This window comes from Haliotis rubra, unplaced genomic scaffold (assembly GCF_003918875.1).
Source record: "Haliotis rubra isolate DU_JTF1 unplaced genomic scaffold, ASM391887v1 Scf49, whole genome shotgun sequence".
Lineage (NCBI taxonomy): Eukaryota > Metazoa > Mollusca > Gastropoda > Lepetellida > Haliotidae > Haliotis > Haliotis rubra.
Genome location: NW_025767179.1, coordinates 2,449,612 through 2,475,744, shown reverse-complemented (window position 1 = coordinate 2,475,744; position 26,133 = coordinate 2,449,612). Strand labels below are relative to the sequence as shown.

General features: G+C 39.6%; 1 protein-coding gene across 1 annotated transcript in view; it reads right to left on the bottom strand.

The window, feature by feature from the left end:
* The window catches only part of LOC124291285 (phosphatidylinositol 4-kinase beta-like), a 58,578-nt gene extending 35,332 nt beyond the window's left edge, over positions 1-23,246 (bottom strand). The window contains 2 exon segments of the mRNA XM_046728258.1: positions 3,070-3,186; positions 23,156-23,246. The gene's annotated coding sequence lies outside the window, so the exon portion shown is untranslated.
* Between the last annotated feature and the right edge of the window lie 2,887 nt (positions 23,247-26,133).

Below are 26,133 nucleotides of genomic sequence, written 5' to 3'. Positions count from 1 at the left end.
TATCATCATTTTAATGTTGCATGGCTACCTTGACAGATACGAGAATAAGAAGTTTAAAGGACAAATAACATCACCACTTCCCCTTGAGTGTGTGGGTGTTGAGTTAAGCTGCAGTCAGCAATATTGTAGTTATATCACAGTGCCATGTACATGTGTGACTCTGGAGTGAGTGAGTGAGTTTGGTTTGACACCGCTTTTAGCAATATTCCAGCAATATCATGGCGGGGGACACCAGAAATCGGCTTCACACATTTTACCCATGTAGGGAATCGAACCTGGGTCGTCAGCATGACGAGTGAATGTGTGACTCTGGACTACAGTAAACAGTGGTTGAAAGCATGAATCATGTCACTGGGGTACATTATCTAAACTGTAAACACAAGCTTGTCATGAGAACAGATCTCCCAAGCATTATGGCACCATTCTTGCTGTTTATATCACTAAGCATGCTGACTGAGTCTAAAAACACTGGTGCTGTATGTGGTAATGAAATGATCTTATATATATTAATAGGGCCATTAAATTCATTATGCATGGAAGTACTTCAATGATGTATAATGCAGTTCTCATAACACATGCAGCAATATTTGAATGATGACCAATCTCAAACAGCAGGTTCTAATGCTAGGGATGAGTTTAGTTTTATGCTGCTTTTAGCAATATTCCAGCAATATCTCGGCAGGGGACACACATTGCACCCATATGGGGAATCGAACCTGGATCTTTGGCATGACGAGCTAATGCTTTACCCACTAGCCTACCCCACCGCCCCTAATGCCAGGGATGACACTGACATTATATATATATATATAAAAGTGAACTATGTAGACCTGAATTTTATCATTTTCATCCATAAAAGCTTAAATTTTAATTTTAATTTCAGTGCACTCGTTTATAAATTTAACAGGCAGATTTGATCCAAAATAATTTGTTTTTATGACATTTACTGTTTAACAATGATTGGCGTTATTTCTTGTTTTTGCAACATTTATACATCATTCACATTGTACATTCATCATGACATGTTTACTCTTCCTTCCATTGTATCCCGGAGCGGTATTCATATAAGCTCACGCTTGTTTACCAATCTGGTTTCTTTCATTGGAAACATATATGTTTAAATCAAATTTAAATTTTCCACCTCCCCATTGTCAATCTTAATGGCTGTAAACAAGGCAGTCAGCTGCATCTATAGTTTAAATAAATGTTCACATAGCATTGACATAAGTTAGTCAAGATGTAGATGTTGTGACATACAAGGACATCCGTACTTAATGGCCTGTCTGGTCCTGATCTTGTGACAAGCGATTCAACAGGAAACAATGGCACTTGACAGAAGCCTCCATCAACACTGTGGGGCTGTATGAATACACTGACACATTACCCTTCAGTGGGCCGACTAGAGGTGCACAGTAATGCCCCAGGATACAACCAGAACAAATATTAATGAATATGTATCTCTATACACCATGGTATCTTCCAGTATATTTCTTTTTTCTCTAAATCATGCACATTTTCATTTTGTTGGCAAAGTTTATCGAAAGGATGCTACACAAATAAGCAACTGTTTCTGGTAATAAAAGAAGCCGAACTATTCACTACCAGTTTCCTGTATGTAACACCTGTTACACAAGTATTCTAACAAAATGGCGGACCTTGACAAAGTTGTAAACATTGTGGGGAATAAGTTGTTATTTATTCAGGTTCATTACAAATTACAGATGAAAGAATGCATGCAATATATTGTAATATATACCACAATAAGTGAATCATTACTGCAATAAATTTCAATAAGAAAGTCGGGCCAATACACATCACCAAGTCTTACACTACATAACATAAAGGATGAATGGCAAGATCATGATCGTGTTGTTCAAATCACAACCCATTAGACCACACATCCAACAATACATATTATTATCATTATCATGATGATGTAACTGGTCAACCAGTCAATTCCACACCGTAGCACACACTGGTAGTTAGCCAACAGTGAAAGGTACAATATATATAAGATCTCACATGAGTGAAGAGGGATGGAAATGTTTAGAAAATGAAATATCTGGCAGAGATCATGTCCCAATCATAAATGCACTAATCATGCCAATTAACTCAAATGGTGGCAATAAGAAAATATTTTAAGATCAAGGTTCACAGTGACACAAATAATGGTAAATAAAATATAAATGAAAGAATGAATAACTAGACGGGCAGAATAGCAGACTAAAATGATCAACAGGCTGACTAATATATTACTTGGTATAAGCTAACAATATTACAAATGGTGTATGATACACAAATTAGTATATATTTCCAAACTTTTAAATCTCTTAACCTCAGAAATTTATCAACTTCACCAACAAATAGGATAAATATGGTTAACAGGACAGATGCAATATTTTCATTTGACAAAGATAGATACATACGATATCCGATCAGAATATTCCCCTCTCATGTCTAAAAGATCCAAGCACCACACAAACTAAACACAATCTCTCTTGGCAAGAAACAGAGCAATCTTTGTCTTTCACCTGTGTTTTTTTGTTGTCTTGTCTGTTTAAACAAACAACCCAACCTTCCCATCAATATTTAGTTTCCAAGTGTGAGTGTATGAAGTTGAGATCAACATTTAGATGACATTTATGTTGTGCTTAGCTGGGCAGGAAGTTGGTCGAAGGATGCAGGTTGCCCTCAATCCCTGGTGTCAGTTTGGGGGGGGGCTATGTCAAAACCTCTTAGCTTTAAACTATTAAGGGGTTTGTTTATCAAGTCAAAAGAAGGGTGGGAGTTGAGTAATTTGTTGGTAAACTTAGAAGAAAGTGTGAATCAGATTTGTATATCACAGCGTAATTGAGTTAACATAAGGTGCTGAGATGAAACGAAGCAAACAGCAAACGTGTGATCAGTCTGGTGTATTCCCAGATACAGCGAAGGAGAGATGTTGAGATGACCCACATGGTGGTCTCTGACCAATTGGAATAAACATGCTAACTGTAAGGGACCATTTCAAATGTTAGTATGGTATTTTTTCCACTTGCAATAAGTATGTGATAATGATGAATATCTTACCATGCCAGATGTGATGAAACAGTTAGCCAATTAGATGCGTGTATTATCCAAGAACATCTAGTGTACTGGTACTCTCAGCCAGTAGATATTGTACATAATATCCAAGAGCATCTCCTGCTGAAGAGAATAAATATGATAAATATGTGATAATTATGTGATAAATAGACATGTTACAGAGAATGAACAATTCAATAAAACAACCCTGATTCAGACTGATGTCAGGGCTTATGGGTCACATGATGTACTATGGTGGAAGTCACTGTGTCACAAGTAACAGAATATTTTCCAGGCAATCAAATCATGCATAAGTGGAAGGTCATTTGTGTTGATAGGAATCTGTGACTAGAGCCCCTAGCTAATCAGAAATGCTCAACATACAGATCCTACACCAACCAGGGCCCAGATTTTCGAAGCTTACTTAGTGCTAAGATAGTCGTAAGTGCCATATATTAACATTAATTTACGACTATCTTAGCTCTAAGAGAGCTTCGAAAATCTAGGCCCTGGACTGCTCAAAGCTATCTTAGTACTTTGATGATCAATCTTTAATACAGACTTCAACAGTCTCAGCACTACGATCACTTTGGGGAACTGTTGTCTTTCAAAAGTACAGTTTCATTATCTGTACATAACATTTACAATATGCAGCATCTGGAAGATGCTTGCAGATTTAAGTCCCTTTATTCTTTTGATTCCTGCATCTGATGTATTGAGAGAACAAACAACAGGAATCCATAATCCAACAGTGTATAAATACAGATAATCTGACCGAGGTCTTTATGAAAGGTTAATTTGGCTCAAATCACTCAAAAAACACTACCTAGTCCATCATAATGGAACTACAGTGAGTTCTCTTATAGTAATCCTCTGGTATCCATGGTATCGGTCGGTATGCCTCCAATGATAACACTGTTATTCCTTCATCCCACATAAACCTCTGACAATCTCACTCCCATGGGATAGTTCTGTCAATCAGCTGAACCTGGCTTCCTCTACACATTCCTCAGTACAATAGGTAGAGTTTCACGTGTTGCGTTAATGTCAGGCCCTAACACGCCTCCTTCCTACAAACAATCCACAGCCAGTGACTCCATGCTTCACTGGCTTGTGTTCTCCTAGCCTGACCTTCACCTTACAGTCAGCGCTTAGCCCTCCCTGCACTCCCACCGCCACTCATCAATGCCCACAGCTGGCCTTGACCTTAGTGGGTGTAGCTAGGATGGGTTGTGTGACATAACAATGGGTAAACCCCTAGGTAAGCCCCTGACAGAAGCCTCAACATAGCTTCCATGCTTAGCATGGACTAAATACCGATTACAGGCTACCTTACTCCAGTGTAATAGAGGTACCTTTACCACTGCAGAGTCAAGATAGTATGTGTAGTAGTAGGTGCAGTACACTGTGAAGATAGCATGAAGATAGCACGAGGACAGCGTGAGGATAGCGTGAAAAAGGACCACTTCTTTATGACTGTGTAAAACATTTTTATCTGAAATGTCTTGTTTTATTTCATAATAGCTTTTTGATAAACTCTAAGTAAACAAAACAATGTGAATATACCTGTTTATATAGTGTAGAAAATAAGATTTACCTGGTAAGTATATAGTATATAGTAAATAAGTATTTTCAGATAAAAATGTTTTACTTCATCATGTTAGATATTATGGCCTCTACACATGCTACATGCCTTTGTTTTGCAAGCATTTCTTAGAAGTTGACAGATTTACAAGTGATTGTGTTTGATTGAACAACACTTTGAAGTGTAGTCCACACATACCATGGGGTGTAAGCTTAATGTGGAAGGGAAGCACGAAGTGATACAGACTCAGGTATTCAACACTCAGGTGAAATACAGAAGCATGGGAATGGCACTGATAAACCTAGAAATATTACTGGTGTGTACTGAAACTTGAATCCACTACCATACGTTTCAGGCATACCCATACTGACAGAAGACAAAATTGGCTTGATTTATGGATAACAACTTGTATTGAATACTGTGTTCTTGAATAATAAGGTTCAGTTAATTGTTGTTGTCCATTGGTTAGTGTTTAATGCCACTCAGCAATATTCCAGCCATATGGTGGCGGTCTGTAAATAATTGAGTCTGGATCAGACCCTCAGTGATCAACAAAATGAGCATCGATCAACTGAGTCCTTGAGAATAATTCTCCTACAATTTTCAAATCTACATGCCCCCTTAATTTAATCTTTTAACATCAAGATTATCACGTCCAGATATTTTCAGCCTTAATGTTAAACTATCTCCTAATACTGAATGTTGATTATGACATCTATACTACGCTACACATGCAGTTACACAACCGTACATATTAATATGATGGATGAATTACAAACAGTCCCAGTCATTCCGCTCTCCGTCATTGTCACTTTATCTCTACATCACACAAGTGATGACTGAGGGGAAAAGTGAAACCATCTATCAGCAGCTGATAACTGGCTCTATCTGTCACGATTAATAGTAAGAAGGCAGGAATGCCTTGTCTATAGCTTCCTTATATGGTATCATATCAGCTAGGGCCCAGCAAGTGTTTCACTAACTCAATATAAAACTGGAATTGAAATACTAGGTTATTTCTGTATTTCCTGTTGTTTTAAATCCCCCTAGAGAAAATGTTCATCTAAACATTCAAATGAAATTGTCACTATAAACTATTTTCTGGTGATTTAAATTGTGCCCAAAATATTCATTTATTTTTTACAATACTGAACATTCATTTTCATTAGCACAGCTACTGTCATAACATCATGAACCAAATTGTTCTGCAGCAGACTTAAATATTCAGTTTGTGTCTTTTGTGTCTTGTTGAACCCTGTACTCAGCACCCTTCAATAAAATCACTGGTGATGGCAGACTAAATAGTTTAGTCTTATCCAGACTATCACCTGACAGACATCATGATCATGGATCAATGCCACTGGCATAACACTATTGTATCAATCAAGCCAGCAAGCCTGGCCATCCGATCTCATAAGTTGTCTAAAAAGAAGTATCGGTTGCTGAGGACCAATTATTCAGACTAGTTGTGAAAGATGACCAAACTAATCCATATGATATCTTATAGTTAATAATGTGTCACTACATTTCACATTCCCATATGTTTGGGATATCCAGTAAAACTTTAATGTAAATGCTTTCTGCATGAACACAATAGCAAACGCTTACGGCATCACTATGGCAAATATGGTATCCTGGCCTAAACAGATAGAATCTTATTAAGCATGTTAGTCTCCCTCATGCATATTCATGATTTGATTTTTAACAATGAATCTATGCATTTGATGAAAATCCAACAAGATGATCCCAATTAATCTTGCTTATAAATACAATCTATTCAAGGTTTTGGTATGCAAATTAATTCCAAGAACATTACCTTCACATTAAACAAATGTTCGAATGAAGCCATGATAAATCACAGCCTCTGGTGTATGGATACACCTTCCCATGGGGCATGATGGACAATAGTGGACACCCAGCAACATCACTGTGGGAGTCCATAACCAGGGCCGAAAGCAGCAGAGCGGTCAGATATTACATGGTCCAATGATCACTTCCTGTATCACACAGGAACAGACAGCTTAGAGCAATTATCTCCCCATTCATAACATAACACTGACCATTATCCATGATTGCGGCCACAGACACTTTCTAAGTGTAATGCTACAAAGTCCCTTGCGAATTCTATGCCTGTGAACTTTGCCTCATAGGCCAGCTTAAATTAATCATGAGATTGTACTCCCACACCTCACTCAACCACCTCCACCCAGAGCTCAGTTTAATGGAATTCAGATTCGGATCAATGCGTCATAAGTGCTGTGTTGCTTCTTTGGAAGATATCATATACAAATACCTGACTCATTTTCTGGAAAATCTGTGATAATTAGACTAAAAACTAGTCTCTGAAATGAACATATTTTACTGTAAAAAAGTTCATAGTAAAAAAAAAAAAATATAATGAAAAGGAGCCCTGAGACTTTCTTCATTTCCAGAGACCCTGAAGCTGAGGAAATCTAGACTTGCCACATTTTCTAGATTTGCGTGGGCTTTTTAGGATATATTTACTTCAGGGTCTGTACGACAGACTATGTGACAATGTACTCAGAGATTTTTACACTGGCCTAGTGTTGCCATCAATACCTCTGCCATGTACTCTCATGTCATAATTAGCACCGTGATCCATTACAATAACAAGCTAAAATATGTTAAGTATCTAAAATAGCTCAGCAGGATGACTATCATGAAAGTGTGTTATAAAGTTTATTGTTGAGACTACAAGTAATAGTTAAAAAAGAGAGCCATAAACATAGAGCCATTGTCAGGCTTCTGAACTGTTAACAATAGAATAAAAAAACCTGTTTATTCGCTTTAACATGTTGAATTCAGATGTATTTTAACATTGCACTCAATTAAATAATGTGATCTGAAGCATCTCCCACTGTGTTGGTCCCATCAGTGAATAATTACATCCCTAACATCTATAGTCACGTGGATTGAGGCAGTGGAGTAGGACACAACAACAACTGATGATGGTACACAGCATTAGCTTATTAATGTAGTTGCCAGTCAGAGCAGGAATTTATTTCAGTATTTCTTATTTGTGATTTTACAGAACATCTACCACATCTACAAAGAGGTAAATAGAGAACCTGCGATATTGTAAACATGATCAAAGACTAGTTCTGTTTAGTTGGTGAGGATCAAATCATTCTTCTACAAGACCTAGCGATAATATACTGCTAATTTTGCTCTCACAGTAAGTGTTTTTTCGCCATATTGCTGCCTCTTCTCTCAAATAAATATTTAATCTGAACAGGGTGATTTGTCCTTCCAAAGACCTGGTTTGGGTTTGGAGTACACAGTATTGTTCTCAGGAATAAGGTGTCTGTCAACAGAATATGGTCAGTCACACAAATCTCCATACAAATCTATTCAGCACTAAGTTCCTTCAGATCAATACACCAAGCATTATAAAGCCCCTGCTCCCTCAGTACTGAAGCATTGAACCACCACTCCATTACAGAAACCCTGCGAACACATGATGGTTGGATCGCATAAACTGACCTCAGTCAACGCTTTAACTAACAATATTGTTCATAATACATATGATGTTTTAGAATTGTATGACAGAGTACCTCAATTTCGGGAAAATAGTCTCAGTCTCAACATCGGCCAAACTGGAAATACACTGTCTGTATGATCAAGCAGGAACATACGTGGCCTGTCACTTAAACAAGTGTTTATGGGATTGAGAAACTCATCACCAAAATAATCCTTTATGCACAGTTGTCAGTGGAAGTAAGAGGACAATGTACCCCTGGCTGCAGCTGAAACACGCCCACTGCATACAACTGAATACACTTGTCCGTTTGTGTTTGTGTTGCAGGACAGACCCAGCATCATTAAAGCTATCAGATGAGGCTGGAGACATCAAACATCAAAGCAAGAAAACTAGCAGAAGAGGGAAGAAATGATCGGGGTTGGCTTGTAAACCTACCCAGGCTTAAGTGGCTGCAACAGGCTTTAGGCTGTGACTCCATGCATAAAGATCACTATACTCCATCATTTCGATACCAATATCATTATTTAATAATGCTTCCTACATTCCACATATTTCTAATTTGGTTTACAACAAATTAGTTCAAACTTCAAGGTTCTATAATTGTAGCAAGAGGACATTTATGATATTAGAGTGAAATTTTGAAGTAAGTTGGTGATGAGACTGACATAATAGATGAGGTTCTGTTTTCTAACTGAATGGTGTTTCTCTGTGAGCACTGAAGTTGAATTTAACTGCTCACCACTGCAAACTAGATGTGCGACATGCATTCCGTTGAACAAAGTGTCTTGATTGTGAAGACCATGAGAACATAGTGTGCTGGCCTTGTGGTGATTTGTTGGACAGAATGGCTGGTCAGGCTGCCTATGCATGATGCAGGAAATGACTACTGAGGATTCGGTGGTCATATACTTCTGGTGTGACCTGGCGGGTAGCGATTGCTCTGATGTTTGATGCCTACCTCAACAAGCTCTTGTGAAACCTACATCAACCAGCTCCTGTGATGCCTACATCAACCAGCTCCTGTGAAGACTACATCAACCAGCTCCTGTGATGCCTACCTCAACCAGCTCCTGTGATGCCTACCTCAACCAGCTCTTGTGAAACCTACATCAACCAGCTCCTGTGATGCCTACATCAACCAGCTCCTGTGAAGACTACATCAACCAGCTCAACCAGCTCCTGTGATGCCTACCTCAACCAGCTCCTGTGAAGCCTACATCAACCAGCTCCTGTGATGCCTACCTCAACCAGCTCCTGTGATGCCTACATCAACCAGCTCCTGTGATGCCTACATCAACCAGCTCCTGTGATGCCTACATCAACCAGCTCCTGTGATGCCTACCTCAACCACCAGCTCCTGTGAAGACTTCATCAACCAGTTCCTGTGATGCCTGCATCAACCAGCTCTTGTGAAACCTACATCAACCAGCTCCTGTGATGCCTACCTCAACCAGCTCTTGTGAAACCTACATCAACCAGCTCCTGTGATGCCTACATCAACCAGCTCCTGTGAAGACTACATCAACCAGCTCCTGTGATGCCTACCTCAACCACCAGCTCCTGTGATGCCTACCTCAACCACCAGCTCCTGTGAAGACTACATCAACCAGCTCCTGTGACGCCTGCATCAACCAGCTCCTGTGACACCTGCATCAACCAGCTCCTGTGACACCTACATCAACCACCAGCTCCTGTGATGCCTACATCAACCAGCTCCTGTGATGCCTACATCAACCAGTTCCTGTGAAGCCTACATCAACCAGCTCCTGTGATGCCTACATCAACCAGCTCCTGTGATGCCTTCATCAACCAGCTCCTGTGATGCCTGCATCAACCAGCTCCTGTGATGCCTGCATCAACCACCAGCTCCTGTGATGCCTACATCAACCAGCTCCTGTGATGCATCATGCCTACCAACCAGCTCCTGTGATGCCTGTGACATCATCAACCAGCTCCTGTGATGCCTGCATCAACCACCAGCTCCTGTGATGCCTACATCAACCAGCTCCTGTGATGCATACATCAACCAGCTCCTGTGATGCCTACATCAACCAGCTCCTGTGATGCCTGCATCAACCAGCTCCTGTGATGCCTGCATCAACCAGCTCCTGTGATGCCTGCATCAACCAGCTCCTGTGATGCATACATTAGCCAGCTCCTGTGATGCCTACCTCAACCAGCTACTGTGACATTTACATCAACTAGGTCTAAAGTTGTCTAAATCAACAAGCCCAAGCCAACATAGTCTAGTTTGATTCTTTAAGACTTAATAAGTAAAATCAAATAGGGACTCCAACTCAAGTGTGGAATCATTTGGCAACTCTAACTGCCTCAGCTCAAGGTATCCTTAAATTAAGCATTGTTATGGGCACCATTCGGATAATATTTATGTATACAGTTATATTTGTACATAAGATCAGTTTATTTAAGGGACTAAAGGTCCGTCCAGTGTAATTCCTCCTGTCTCCAGCACCTGGCTAGATATCTATACCTAGATACTCATACATCCAATCATACATCAGGAACAGATTTGAGACGTTAGCATCTGGAATAGAATAGTCCATGGTATCAAGTAAATCAATATAAGTTCCGTACAAGCCTACATACATCTGTGTTAAGACTTACTGTATTGAGAATGTGGTAACATTTCCCAGGCAACAGGACTATTCTATATACATCCTGGAGCTGTACCTTCCCTTGTGGAAGCACATTTGCCTGTCAGATATGATCAACATCCTCATTAAGTTGACATTAGGATATGTCAGTTACACTATTCCGCCTCCCTCCTTCTCCCCACCACAACAATGCCTGTCAACCTGGACAATCAGCTGCAATCAGCCAGCTAAGGATCCCTCCCCTCTAAACATTGATAAAAAGTCTCCACTTGCCTATAATCACAGTAGTCAATTACAGACAGAAATTGCTTTCCTCCAGCTAGTCAAGGATATACATCAGACTGGGAACTGAAGCTAAGTGAGTACACCTTCAAGACAGAAGATTGGTGTGGTGGAATATGTTCTGGGGAGTTGCATCCACAGGTCTATACTGTACTGTGAACACAGTCAATACTATTTTCACATTCTTTACAAAATTTAAGGGATCTCAGTGATTTTAGCCACCCCATAACAGGCTACCACTTAAGATTTACAGCAGAAAAACTTACAATCAAAATTGGTTAGATCAAGATCAAAGGCTTCTGCCTAATGGGCAGAATCATGAAACCTATCGAGTGTGTAAACTGGTAAAGGTTGTTGTCATTTAGTAATGCCAACATTATCAAGCTACACTGAACTTTAAAGGACAACTCCCATAATTATATCTATCTGAACATAACTAAGTCTTTATAGAGGATGATTCTCAAGCATACTGAGCTATTCAAGAGCAGTACAATAAGAAAGGAAATACCTTCCACATTCTCTCCCGTTGTTCGTCAGGTTTCTGTTTCAGAAATTCACAATGACCAGACACAAAGATATAAAAACTGCCATAATATCAACACTCAAAATTTGAGTCCCGTTTCCAGCCAGTGCATCCTGCTGTGTTAACGTCAATCCCTGGTCACCACGCCAACCACTGTGTTTCTCTCTCCGGGGGTCACTATCAAGCATGTAGATGGACTACCGAACTACAGGACCACCACACAGTCACTCAACCTTTCAACAGAGGGGTCAGACACTATCCATGGGGATTTCTTCTTTGTGTTTTACTTACTAATCTATGTACATTATTATTCGCCACATCCTCATGTGCCAGTATTCAACACATCTTCACCCTGCATCAGTTGGTGATCAAAATGGCTGCACATATCCCAAATTTATAGAACATTTCTTTGCCATGTCAAAAGTTCATAATTTGAATAGACATAAACAGTGAATAATGTGCACAAGTAAATTACCATTCTTCATTGAATTCCATTAACGTTACAGTAAATTATTCATCCTGAATAGAGTTTCTCGATGCAGTCTACTGACCTGGTAGTACTGAGTACTGCATACACTGTGGTTAGGTCTGGGATAGCCTTGCTCCAAGGCTGTACTAAATGCTGAGCCCATGGATGTATAGTAATTCTATCCCTCAAAGAGGCAAGTCTAGATAAGCGAACCCCAAATCTGTTGTTAATTAAGTTTTTAGAAATTATCATGTAAACTATCAATTTTTACCTTAGAGACTTGTGCAAGTCTAGGTCTGAGACAAATCTGAATTTACTCCCTGGGTACCTGCTATAGGTCTCTGAGTTTGGTACAAAATGTTAAGTTGGGAATTGTTTCCCTGCATACAAATTGTTTAGATACATTTAACAAAAAAGTTGATCACTCAGTGACTTTCACAGAAGTTTTATCTGTAACACTTCAAAAGTTAAACAATATGTTCATAGTCAGAATGAAATATAAACATTAGCGACTTGAACTGTAACCATAGAGTTTTATTGTCGTAAATGTCCATGAAACAATAGGGGAGGCGACCAGGAAAACTGATTGTCACAAACGGTCATGACTGTGATGTCATGCAGTAACAGACAGAAATCCAACACAAGTATCGATACGCTGGGGCCTCCTTGAGGAGTTTCATACATTAATCGACCGCCTGCGTGGTGTAGAGGTTAGAGCGTCCGCCCGGAGAGCGGAAGGTCGCGGGTTCGATCCCCGACCGCGCCGTACCAAAAGACGTGAAAATATGGTACTTGTTGGTCCCTGCCTGGCACTCGGCATTAATGGGTACAACAAGGACTGGTCGGCTCAGAGTCAGCATAATGTGTCTGAGTGGGGTATTCATGCTTCACTTCTGCATGGTATCTAAGTGGGCTAGCACTATAAAACCAGCTTAAGTCTGGGCTAGTACAAGCAGCCGCTCATACACACACACACGCATGCAGGTCATTATATGAGCGAAATATTCTCAAGCACCTCGTTAAATCCAATTTCACCTCACCTCACCTCATACATTAATCTACAGGCACATTGATCTATCCTATACCATGATGTATAGAGTCATGACAAGCACCTGTTGACTTTCATCATTAATATATGTCTGGGTATTCTGTCATACAAGTTTTATCTAGTAAATTACCAAGCAACTACCAAGATTTAAATATCGTGAAGGGGGGTGGAGGGGTAGTTAATGCAGTTTAAGATAGTCCTGGGTATTAGAGTAGGGTGCCCTTGGTGTAGAATGTAGACTGACCCAGCAGCAAATGGAAGCAAATATAACATACACTCTGTGATATGTCCCATGATTCTTCTTGATAGGAAGTTTTTGGTTTCCATTAAATTTACAGGCAAAGTCTCATATGAATTGTCAGCCTTATTTCCAATCAGAACAGAAATATCCAATATACATGCTGTGATGTTTCAGATTCTAACATCCATACTCGTTCATGTTCAGTGAAACATGCAGTGGATGTTATTTGAATCCCAATCTTAATTGTCATGTGCAGGATTCAACATTTTGGTCGAACGAGCCTAATAGCAAAATGATACAAGCATTCCAAACTAGATTTTATTTCCAATACATGAATCACTTTAACAATCCCTACATCCATGCTATTTTACATTTAATAGGACTTGCAGTGGGCATTATTTGTGTCCAGTCTTAATTCCATGTGTGCACAATGTAATATTTAGTGTCTGGTGAAACCCTGCTTACAAATGGCACAAAACAAGGACCCAGTTACATGCATCATTAACACTGTAAACCATCATGCCCCCAGTAATAAAACCCAAACAGCAGAGAATAAAGTGCCGTTGAAAGAGAATATAGGAGCATGTGCAATCTCGTCTTCCTGACATAGCCTCTGCATGAATGCAGCTCATCAAACATTTTGCCTCACACATCAATAATCAAAGACTGAAGTTTAACTTCAATTTTTACCCCTTACCATCACCGCTAAGGTCAAAAGATGTTTATCTTGCAAAAAATGATGAGTGTAGGAACCTCTTGTTCCCAGAGGGAGACCTCTATGTTTGAAGTTTCCATCATCAAACTCCCAAGTTCCAGGTTATCCTGGAGAGTTCCCGGTGGCCAGGAAGCACACAGACAAGCACTGAGTCAATCACTGACATCAAAGCAGGCACTTCCCTTGCTCCACAACTCCTCCTAATGTTCCTGAGATCACACTGACCAGCCAGACGTACGTAACAGCTAAATGGCTACAGTAACATCCGATACGTTAAACTGATGAGGTGAAGACCACCACTAAACTCTGTATCAGAGGATGCGTTTTTAGGACAGTGTGCAAACAGGGTGGCCAACACTTGTCAGTCAAAGAGCATCTTCGTTGATGAAAGTAATTGTACACCTACCGGTATTTTGTAGATCAATCAATGCTCATGATGTCAATCACTGGATTGTCTGGTCCAGTCACCTGGACTAGTGGCCACTAGCATGATGGTGTTGGACATGGATAGCTGGTATCAGCTAAAGCTTAATAAAGAATACTGCTGAAGTTTACAACACTCTAGCTTCTGACATTGCAGACTATTGGCTGCAAAACTGGATTTCCTACATCAGAGTCAGAAATTTAACACAAAAGTCCTATCACAACCCAACTGTTAACCACTGAAGAATTAGATGGTCTAGATTCAAATACTATAACAGTCCAAGCAGCACCATTAATGAATGCTACTACCTGGAACACAGTCTAAGACTGAGAATATTGGATACTTCTCACACACTTTCATTAACATGACCAGAAGTAACATAACACCCTTAATACTTCAGATACATCCATAGTCATGATTAACATCCGGTCATATATAATAACTGAACATGTAATAAATGCAAATACATCACAGTTTCTTCAGTAACAATTGCTATCAAGAACACTAAGTCGCTCTGAACTTAGACAATAAATTAACAAGGAGTCTAACTGAAGTGTAGAATGCATCAGATCTAGGCTTCAGGGTTCTATTTGGACTGGTTTTTTCCATTTTCTAAATACACATTTTTATATAACTGCATTTCTGGGTGTAAATGTCTGTCTATGGGCAACTAGCAACCTGCTTGAGGTGACACACAATGCCATCTGATGGGAAACTATCAGCACAACCTAAACCATTCATTCAAACAAGGAAACGGTATTACAGGCCTGGGAATCAAATCATCCAGTTTCACTCTAGCAATCACTGGGACCATCAAATTGCTTTGTCCTGTTTATATCAAACTACAATAAAACCCATGAGGTGACTGCACAATCAAACCGCTCTTGGCCGTTTGGGTTAATCAATGTGTTTTCCAAGTAGACAATGCATTTCAAAATGTCAGCTGCTAGTGAACTCTCAACAATGCTACAAGTCTTTCACATTAAAAAGCACATCTGACATGGAATTACTGAAATGCAAGCACCACATAATATTTCAGATATCCATTACCTAGATATCAAAATTATTCTTTCATATACCTGATCAAAACTTAAATACCTATTAAGGATACAATCAAGCCATCCTAAATTCACTAGAATTTTTGTACAAGAATTCCTATTAACATGATACATAGTGTTTGTATCTTAATAAAGTAACTCACCACACATGAATAGTAAGTAACACAAGTTTCTGAAACATATTATCATAAATACCACTATCTATTCTAAAGCCCTAGAAATCATGGTTAGGTTGAAATGCTCATTTCGACATGAAGTCTCACACATATACAGTATAATGCATTATATACATTACCTAGTACTTTGCACAGACATCATGATATTAACACTGGAAAGTTCTTCAGGAGCTTCATACCAGAAAATCCTCTAGGTCCCGAAGGTTTTCGTGTACGACTAAGAACTGTACAGAATCTGAAACAGGTGAATCACCATCCAGGGATACATGGTACATCTTCTTCTGACGTCATCACTGTGTCCAGCTATACATCTTAAGGTACAGACAGTCAAGCACCTGCCGGCTCCCTGTCAGTCATCCCCTCCCACCCAGCAAGCAGGTAATTACAATACATCACTAACCATGCTAACCACACTGCTACATACAGCTACACACCCACATACCACCTGGCCTCCATATACAGCTAATGGGATATTGATGGCTGCTCTTGCATTAAGACAAATAGACCAAACAACCAAGCCATAACTCACAAAAAGAGCATGCTATCAATTTTCTGTTGAGATTGACCACAGACATTTCGGAAATGAAACTTCACAGACATTTAGAAAATGAATTACGCACACATTTAGGAAATGAAGCTTTATAACACAACTACTTCCAATTTCTCCTGAGGAATCAAATTTGCAAAGTCACTAAAACTTGAAACCAATTTCTCAGAACAAGCAGATATGTCTAAAATATAATTACAGTATGAGTAATCTAACTTGCCCATACATTTCAATTATTTCCTGAATAAAATGATAATAAACAGGTGAAAAAACCAGAAGCAGAGTGACACTTGCAATCCACTCAGGACACTATGTCAAACAAGAATGCTGATCCCAACATTATGAACTGTCATAGTCAACTTTCATCAAATCTTAGGGCGGTGGGGCAGCCTAGTGTTAAAGCGCTCGCTCGTCACGCCGAAGACCCGGGTTCAATTCCCCACATGGGTACAATGTGTGAAACCCATTTCTGGTGTCCCCTGCCATGATATTGCTGGAATAAGCGGCGTAAAACCATACTCACTCACTCATCAAATCTTAATAGGATTCTTCACTCTTTTGGGATTCATGTTTCTGCTAAAAGGAATGGTGCATTGTATCTTGTCAAGCTATTCTAATACTGTACGCTTCTGGAACAGTGACACAACTTTACACACATGGTTTCCTCAGGTAATGTCTGGTGTAGTGTTCCAATTACACATGGAAGAAAAGGGGGCCTTGTCAGAACCCTAGTGTTAAAATCTCAGAAGGTCAGTGGTTTTTAATTCAAGTACAGAAGGAGTAAGCTTGTTTCACTGCTGCCTTGAAAAGTATTCCAGCTATATAATGAATGGTCTATTTATTCATAGGTTCCTGGTGTGTCCAAGGGATGTAACTCTGTACAATGAATTGTGGTGCCTTAGACATCTGACTGAGCCACCCAGACCTGCATATACTATAGGATGACACACAAAAGACTGAATTGATTCAGTTAATCAAATTCACCCAAGCTCTCAGTTGACTGACGAGGATCCAATAATCTAACGATGCTAACACAGTGAATTACACACAAAGCGTTGGTTGTCTAGGATACATTTCCAGATATACAAGCACCAATCAGATATGTATTATATCTGCATGAACCCACACAAGACATGATCTCTCTCACCTACTTAGTAGGGTCAATGATAAATGAAAACAAAGTCATTGATTCACGTGCACAGTTGGTGAAATCCACTCACATTTCATAAACAAGATCACAAACTTGGTCAACTGCCACATCACGCTTCACATAAACGTGCAAACAGATAGCTTGTAAATGCTTGTTTATTGATGTCAAAGTCTATGTGCTGCCAACACAATGTCCACAATCACGCAGTCTCTATCAATGACTATTGACCAACAGCTATTGATGCATGGACAAAATGTGTTACTAACAACCGGCTTGATCAAATCACTATGGAAACATGTTAGGTCAGTGGTAGTAGTGTTGAAATGCAATACCAATTACTTATCACATTTAGAGGACAATACAGTGTACTCTCACCAGTAATTTAATAACAAAACATGATACATTCCCTGAGACTAGATGTGCACAAGTCTCTAAGGTAATAATTAACAGTTTCAATGAAAATTTCTAAAAAAATATAAATAACAGACTGGCATCCCTGGACTTAGACTTGTTGTAGTACTTGTACTGTCCGCTAATCTAGACTAGCCTCCTTATAGGTTAGGCTTAACCTTCAGTACAGCCTTAGAGCAAGGTTACACAGAGATCTTCACTCTCAATTTTGTACATATTCATGAAAAACACGTACTGCAGACATATCAGACTAACAACTAGTCTCTGAAATATACATCTTTACAAAAAAAAAAGAAGTCTGAAATCATCTAAAAAAATATAACACGGTGCAAGAGATATTCTTAATTACATACTCACCAAATTGTATAGACATATGTTTGCTGTATAATTGGACATATTTGTTTGGGGATCTTTATGACTACAGACAAGGTAACACCAGCAAAAACATCATACAACATTTTAACTAGAACAAGATCAACAAATTGTGCTGAAGGGTGCATGTGTATGAGTGAGCAAGTTTAGCTTTACACCACACTCAGCAATATTCCAGCTTTATGATGGTGGTCTGTAAATAATCGAGTCTGGACCAGACAATCCAGTGATCAACTTCATGAGCATTGATTGCAGTTGGGATACAATGACATGTTTCGACCAAGTCAGCGAGTCTGACCACCCAATCCTTTTAATCGCCTTTTACGACAAGCATGGGTTACTGAACATCAATTTTAACCCGCATCTTCATGAGTCACATGTGTATGAAATGTGAAATGAAAAGTGATTTCAGTACTAGCATTACCATGTTTACTAGTCCAATACTCACGTCTAGTATAATTCTGTTGGCCCTTGTAAGCTTACAGTCTGACAGACGTTCAATCATCTGTAGTTCACCCCACCACGCATCTACTCCCCCCACCCCCGACTGGAACACGATCCTTGTCGTGGACTTACATGATAACAATGGAGGAAAAATCTTTAATGTGGGATGTGAAACTATGAAACTCACATATTTCTAGCTAGATGAAATGATACAAATAGTATATATCTGATTTCCTTATATACAAACATACTCTGGCAAATTTAATTCCTAACAACTTGGAGTCAAAAGTAGGGTTGACATAAAATAGCTCCTAAAAGTCCACACAATCACTCTTAAAACTACTGGTTGGTTGGTGTTTAATACCACACTCAGCAATATTCCAGCTATATGGCAGCGGTTAGTACCGGTAAATAATCGAGTCTGGACCAGACCAGTGATCAAGAGCTTGAGCATCGATCTACACAGTTGGGATACGATAACATGTGTCAACCAAGTCAGAGCACCTGACCACTAAAACTACTGAAAATGATGCCAAGAGCAGTGTTCAGGCCAGTAGTTTCAGTGCTTTCGACACAGACTGTGTGCACCTCCAGTCGGGGAGAGGGGTAGATGCGGGGTGAGGGGGGGAGGGGTAGATGCGTTGTGAGGGGAGATGCAGGGGAGGTGTGTGTGTGTGTGTGTGTGTGTGTGTGTGTGTGTGTGTGTGTGTGTGTGTGTGTGTGTGTGTGTGTGTGTGTGTGTGTGTGTGTGTGTGTGTGTGTGTTAGATGCGTGGTGAGGGGTAGATGCATAGTGGAGTGAACAGCAGATGACTGAACGTCTGTCAGCACTGACTGTAAGCTTACAAGGACCAACAGAATTATACTAGACGTGAGTTTTTGACACAGACCTGCTTGTACTAGTCCTCACTAATGCCTGGTTTACATTGCTGGCCAACTGAGCCACCATACAGTTCAACATGGAGAAGACAGGATAGGATAGGATGCACACCTCTTACAGATGCTCTCTCTACTAGACCATGGTGACGGTCCAAAAAGGTTGTAAGACAACACACAGCTTTGCATCAAGTGTACAAGCAAAGTGCATGGCAGTACATGTTAAAGCCATGATCTAGTGATTATACATCATCATAACACTATTTCAGAGTAAAACTGTAAGTGTATGAATAAAATCCTTATTTTGAAAACAGGAATATACACATGTTAAATCTGGTTGTCAAAACAACAAGGTTATATATATTGACAATTTCCCTGCAACATGTGTTGACATGTTTAATGGTTGTGTTGTAAGTCCCTATCACAAAAATAACAGTTCAAATCCTATAACATTAAGACTGTTCATGGATCATTGTTGAAATGGGTTCGTTTTATTTACCACTATTTATCCATGCTGCTATGATCATTACCCTGAAAATCGCAGGTAAACATGGTAAGATAGAATAACATTACTGAACAAAGCACTTTGAGCAAAGTAGAAAATGTTTACAAACTGTGGTCAACATGAATCTCTATTAAACCCTGAATCAGACATAGGAACAATCAGAGACAGCAAAATGTAATACAAAAAATATACATTGAATTCAGTGGAGAGGCCTGTTTTTTCCAGAAACATGGATCTATTTTTGAAAATTCCAGTTGTGGAGCTGGTATGAAGCTTTGATGTCTAAGACTCATTTTTGTAACTAGCATCTTTTTCACATGTTATCACAGGGGTAGAAATAACTTTAAAATTGCTAGAGTACACCGGTACAGTGGCACATGTAAAATCACTTGCCCTGATAATTTTGCCTCTATACCGGCTGATTTTCTTGTTGATTTTTTAAATAAACAACATAATTAACATTGGAAAGTCAACTCGACATTGGTACAGCGTGATATACAAATTTGCTTGCCCGACTGGGAAAAACACTGGACTCAGACGTCGGGCAATGGGTTATTTCCATCCCTGTATCACTAAACTATATATAAGATGATAGGACAATCATTGCATGTCCGACCAGATAATGCTGAATGCACAATATTTTTTTCAGTTGTAGTGCATTATATGGGGCACAGAATGGTATGAATACTTTATACACAAGTGCATGCTGGGTCATTATATACTGGGTTCATTGTTGTTCCGTGGAAGTATAAACAAATAGTGACCTCTGAGATACACATACACAACTGATGTTAGAGATGCTAGTCCAGTGTTATCAGGGCAGAGTCTACAGGTAGATAACAGACCAACAGATAACCACATGTGAACTTTCGACCCCATTTCTTCTCTCTCCCCACCCCCAATCCACGGCAACAGAGTACTGGCTTGGGACCCAATCAAACCTGAATCCCCAAAAGGTCAAAATGGTTAGTTTTATAATTGGAGGTCATCAAGCATCATACATCTTACATACTTCTATTCTGAAAACTATGTAATTTCACACAGTGACAGCTGTACAGTATTTAATGGTACTTGGAATTGCTTCTGCTGCAAAGATTGATAATTGGATCATGTAGACCATCCCTCATGAGTGATCTTCAAATTAACTGTTTAGTGTCCCTTTGCAATTTTTCAACTACAATAGCAAAAAAACAAAAAACAATGTCAAATTTAATATATAAGGGTGTTGATTATTAACCTGCCTGGGTTGTATATATTCTATTTAACATATCTCTCTTTCATAAACAATACCAAATTCAAGTAAAACACTCCTTCGTAAAACATCCAAGAATATTCGATACAAGTAATCATGAATAACAAATTGAATCCATGAAGGGATACGGTTCAATTGAGTGAATATGTGAGTGAATCATATCAGCCTTAGTAAATATGATCAAATATCATGTGACATCTGGCATTACAGTATATTAACAAGATCTCCCCACGAAGCTCTAAATACCAGTAAAAATGAATTTTTTCACAAGTTGGTAGTACAGCTGCCTGTAGATAAACATATCTGGTTCACACAAACCTGTGACTGACATTGTGAGCATCACCCACACAGTCCTAGTAACATGTTACTCGGTCATAGGGGTGACTATTGTGGGGAAACAACTATTGCGATAATGATAGTCTATTGCAACATGCTATTGCGATAGACTATCGCGACCAACTATTTGCAATACTATTGCAATAGTTTCATCTCCTTGAATTGTCTCATTTGAAGTCATTTCCCAAATGAATGTATAGTTTATATGAAATAAAAACAAGTTGAAATAGTTTCAGTCTCTTTTTATAACTGACAAGATACTTGAACCAAGATCAGGTAAACAGTTAAAAAATAAACTCAATGAAGCTGCAAGTCTGCACTATAAATCTAAGTGAATGAATCTGGTACTTCCTGTTTTTTGCGATAAGCATTTATCAACGGAAGTCCATTACTAAAATATCGATAGTCACACATGCTATCGATAGTTTTTTTTATTTCTACCATCGATTAATTGCTATCGGAGACTCAACAATTGCAATATATTGATAGTTCGATGTATCGTAACTTACAGCCCTGTCACTAGTCTGTCTCACAGTCCCTGAACCACAATATTTTCCCTACTGCCAAGCCTCTCTGCAGTACTAAAGCCCTAAATAAAGCAAGTCTAGATTTCCTCTGAATCTCTGGTCTCCCTAGGGCTCCTTTTCAATATAAATGGGCTTGTTTGTTACTATCAAAATTATATATATTCAGAGACTAAGCCTTAGTCTACCCTGTCACCAACACTGCCCACTTGATCCTTGTAATGATTCTGTACGACACACATAAACTGCTGGGGACTACGGAACTGGAGTCCACACTGAGGCCTTGTTTAAAGTGCCACAGCTAGGACACACTGTGTACATTCATATCATTAGTTACCACTTGATCATCACAACTATGTCAAATAAAATATGCAGCATATACCTGCCAGTAATAAGAAATACTGCTAGACTTGTTGAGCGAGATTATACAAGAATGTACCTGTATGCAGTCATGCATCAACTCTGACTTCCAAATGCTTACCTGTGGGACAAAGTCTGCAGTAGCCTTTATTGTATAACTTGTATGTACATGTGCCTACACCTGTAGTACTTCGCACACCCAAAAGATATATCATGTGGAAAATCCATAAGCAAACCTCCTCCACTCTTCCAAGTGATTGCAGATATATTTATGACTGACATAGTTTGATAATATTATGTTACGTCAATGTCTAAAGTCTTACCTACTAAACTGACCAAGGCAATATTCGATTAGGCTTGTTCTGATCAGAGAACACTGATCGAGTAGGAAAATGACAATACCTGAACATGGATGTATGAACAAAACTAAAAGGTGAATGAATAACAGATAAGGATATACTTTAAGTTTCAGTATATGCACTTTATTCATACCATGAGGGAGGCGGATTATTGAGAAAGAAACATGTAAAAGTCGTGCCGAGTTTGACAGCAGGGATCTTGCGGAACAGTCTTGTTTACATACACACACACATTCTTTTGAGAATAATCACAACCATAATCAAGTTGTTTTTCAGTCTTTGACACATTTAATCCAAAAAGAGCATAACTGATACATACCTATGCTGTGGACTTCTCCGGTGATGATCTAAAGGCTGTTGCATTCCCTCAGGCTAGAGGGGCAAGAATTCGACGCCATCTTGGAATATGGCTGTGGTCCTTGAACTTGTAATCCACTCGTGATTTTCCGGCAATGTCCGTCAAACAGGTGCGCTCGATGAGTCATTCATTTCGAAACAGTGTAAATTACGCCCCCTGGACGGATTTTATGACGCTTCATACAGTAAATAACGTACTGAAATAATGTTATCCCCGTTCCTACACTTATAACTGCACAAATTAGCGACCTCAGCTAAATGTGTTGACTTTTGTGTATTATAGTCTGTCTCACAGTCCCTGAACCGCACTATTTTCCCTTCCGCCCAGCCTTTGCTAAAGCCCTAAATAAAGCAAGTCGAGGCTGTGAATCAGGCTCTGAATCTCCCATCACTGGGGCGCCTTTTCAATTCAAAAGGAATTATTTGTTTCTATCAAAATGATATATATTCAGTGACTAAGCGTTGGTCTATATATACCGATCAGTTCAGTTGCTGTTTAACGCCGCACTCAACAATATTCCAGCTATATACGGCGGCGGTCTGTAAACAATTGAGTCTGGACCAGACAATCCAGTGATCAACAGTATGAACATCGAACTACGCCATTGGGATATGATGACATGTGTCAACCAAGTCAGCGAGCCTGACCACCCGATCCCGTTAGTCGCCTCTTACGACAAGCAGGAGATTCTTGAGAGGCATTTAGAAGTTGGTGAATATATAAGACGAGTATCAGTATATGGAATGGCAACTTCGTCTTTATTGTATAACACGACGTTTCTGAGCTACAAGCAGTAGTTGCTGAAGACCAATTCTTACCCGGATCTTTACGGGTGTAGTCATACACCCAGCAGTACACAATTATAGGAAGCTTGTGAGCGAATATTAGTATATATCATAATGTTGTGATTTTCTACCTGTAAACGTGTTTTAACACACATCTGCTACTTTATATAGCTTTCATACCGAAACAAGCGCATTTTACTACAGACTCTATTTAGATTTTAAATACATGTACATTGGCGTGTTTTAACTTCATGCTGGGTGAAAGCGGATTAATGTCGATTTCAGACGCTGTCAACTTTGATGATCACTGGTGAGTGACTGATAAATGAGTGGAGATTATGCTTCGCCACAATATCTCAGCCACATGGCTACGAGTGATCACTGCGTTGATACTGACAATCTTGAATCAGGGTGAGTCAAACTCAGGATCGTCGGTTTCTGTCGCGCCCAAGGAACGCTACTCTGCACAGCGCCTTGGTCGACAAGGCAACGTATAATTATAACACCAACAGCGAGTAGTTTGTTGTTGACACCGCATTCTGTCCAGTTACATAAAGCAACGTCCTCATGTACACAGAGATAAACAAAAACAACAAACGGTACCACAAATGACGATGACGAGCGACGAGGCATGAAATACCCAAATGTGATAGTTGTGATAACAGTCACAATTTGTTCCAATTGTGATACTGATGTTAATCTAATGCATGACATAGAATTGAAATCGTCAATAAAACAAAATTACTGAGAAAACATAAGTGAGTAGGTCTCACGAAAGAGCATGATTACGGCTAAAACATGTTGATTTAAGTGTAAGGGCGAGTTCCAAACAATTGTAAAGAACCAAGTTGCGTCATTGAATAAGTAATGCACTTCTTTGAGTGGCATTTCTAGAAGTTGGAGAGTCAGATAAGGACAAACTTTATGAACTTCTTTATTCAGGTGATGCAACGTTTCGATAGAGATTAGTGCTTGACAACGATACAAGAATCTGTATCGAAATGTCGCATCACCTGAATACGAAGTTCTTCATCCATGAAATTTGTCCTTACAAGCAATGCACTTGTGTAATCACGGCCCAGTTAGTAATCTTTGTCACTCATGAAACAAAGCCTTATTGATAAATGTCACATTTTGTGTAAGACACAGTAGCACCGGTCTTATCTTATCAAACTGGAGTAATGCTAGTGCTGCCATGTAGTCAACGACACAGGTCAGCTTATATTCCAGATTTCTCCATAAATGCACATTTCGTTGAAGAGTCGCCACACGTAGTCTGGGGGAGATTCAAGACAAGATCGACATGGCCGACATGACAAGTGCCATTGACCATTATGATGGGATATTCAAGTTCGTCCAGTGTGTCGGTGCCAGGAAGGTGTTTCTAGAGGCAAGGCAAACACTGGCAAGTGGCAACTGGGACTCAAGTATTTCACTCTTCCGAAAGGCGAGAAAACTAGCTACAGAGTACGCTGATGATGGAAATACTGTCGATCTTATTTTGAAGGAAATGGAACGATATCAAATGTCCAGAATACCTAGCGAGGTGTCTCCAGTTGACGCCATCAACTTGGAAGATGTGGATAAACGACCTGTGTCGAGACTGGATGAAGAGAACTCAGCACTGCCTCAGGGGATTTTCTTCCTGAATGTTTCCGTTGACGGATCTGTCCTGAGGCTGGTCGGAAGGAAACTCATATCGGAGAACTGGATCGCCAACAAAATACCAGAATTGTTTTGCAGCATTATTCGAGCAGAAATGATCCTTGGTTTGTATGCTGACATGAGAGTGACAGAAGATGTGTACACGATATTCTACCGGCCATTCTCCGGCAGCGAGAAATTGCAAGCTTTCAGAGACACCGTCCTCACCAACTGTGCTGATGTGGAACTCGTATTCCCATTCCCTCTGCTGAAAAAGGACACAAAAAGAGAGTTTGGGTCGCCCCCCGAGGGATGGTCCATAGATGATGCATTTGATGTCATGTTAAGTCATGGTGAAGAACACATCCGGCAGTTCACAATCACATATCTCTCCACCCTGAAGTTAAAGGGTCCACGATTATATGATCCTGCCTGTTCGACCGGCGTGTTTCTGTCAGCGATGAAGACCGCTTTCCCCAATTGTTTCACGATTGGTCAAGATCCTGAGCC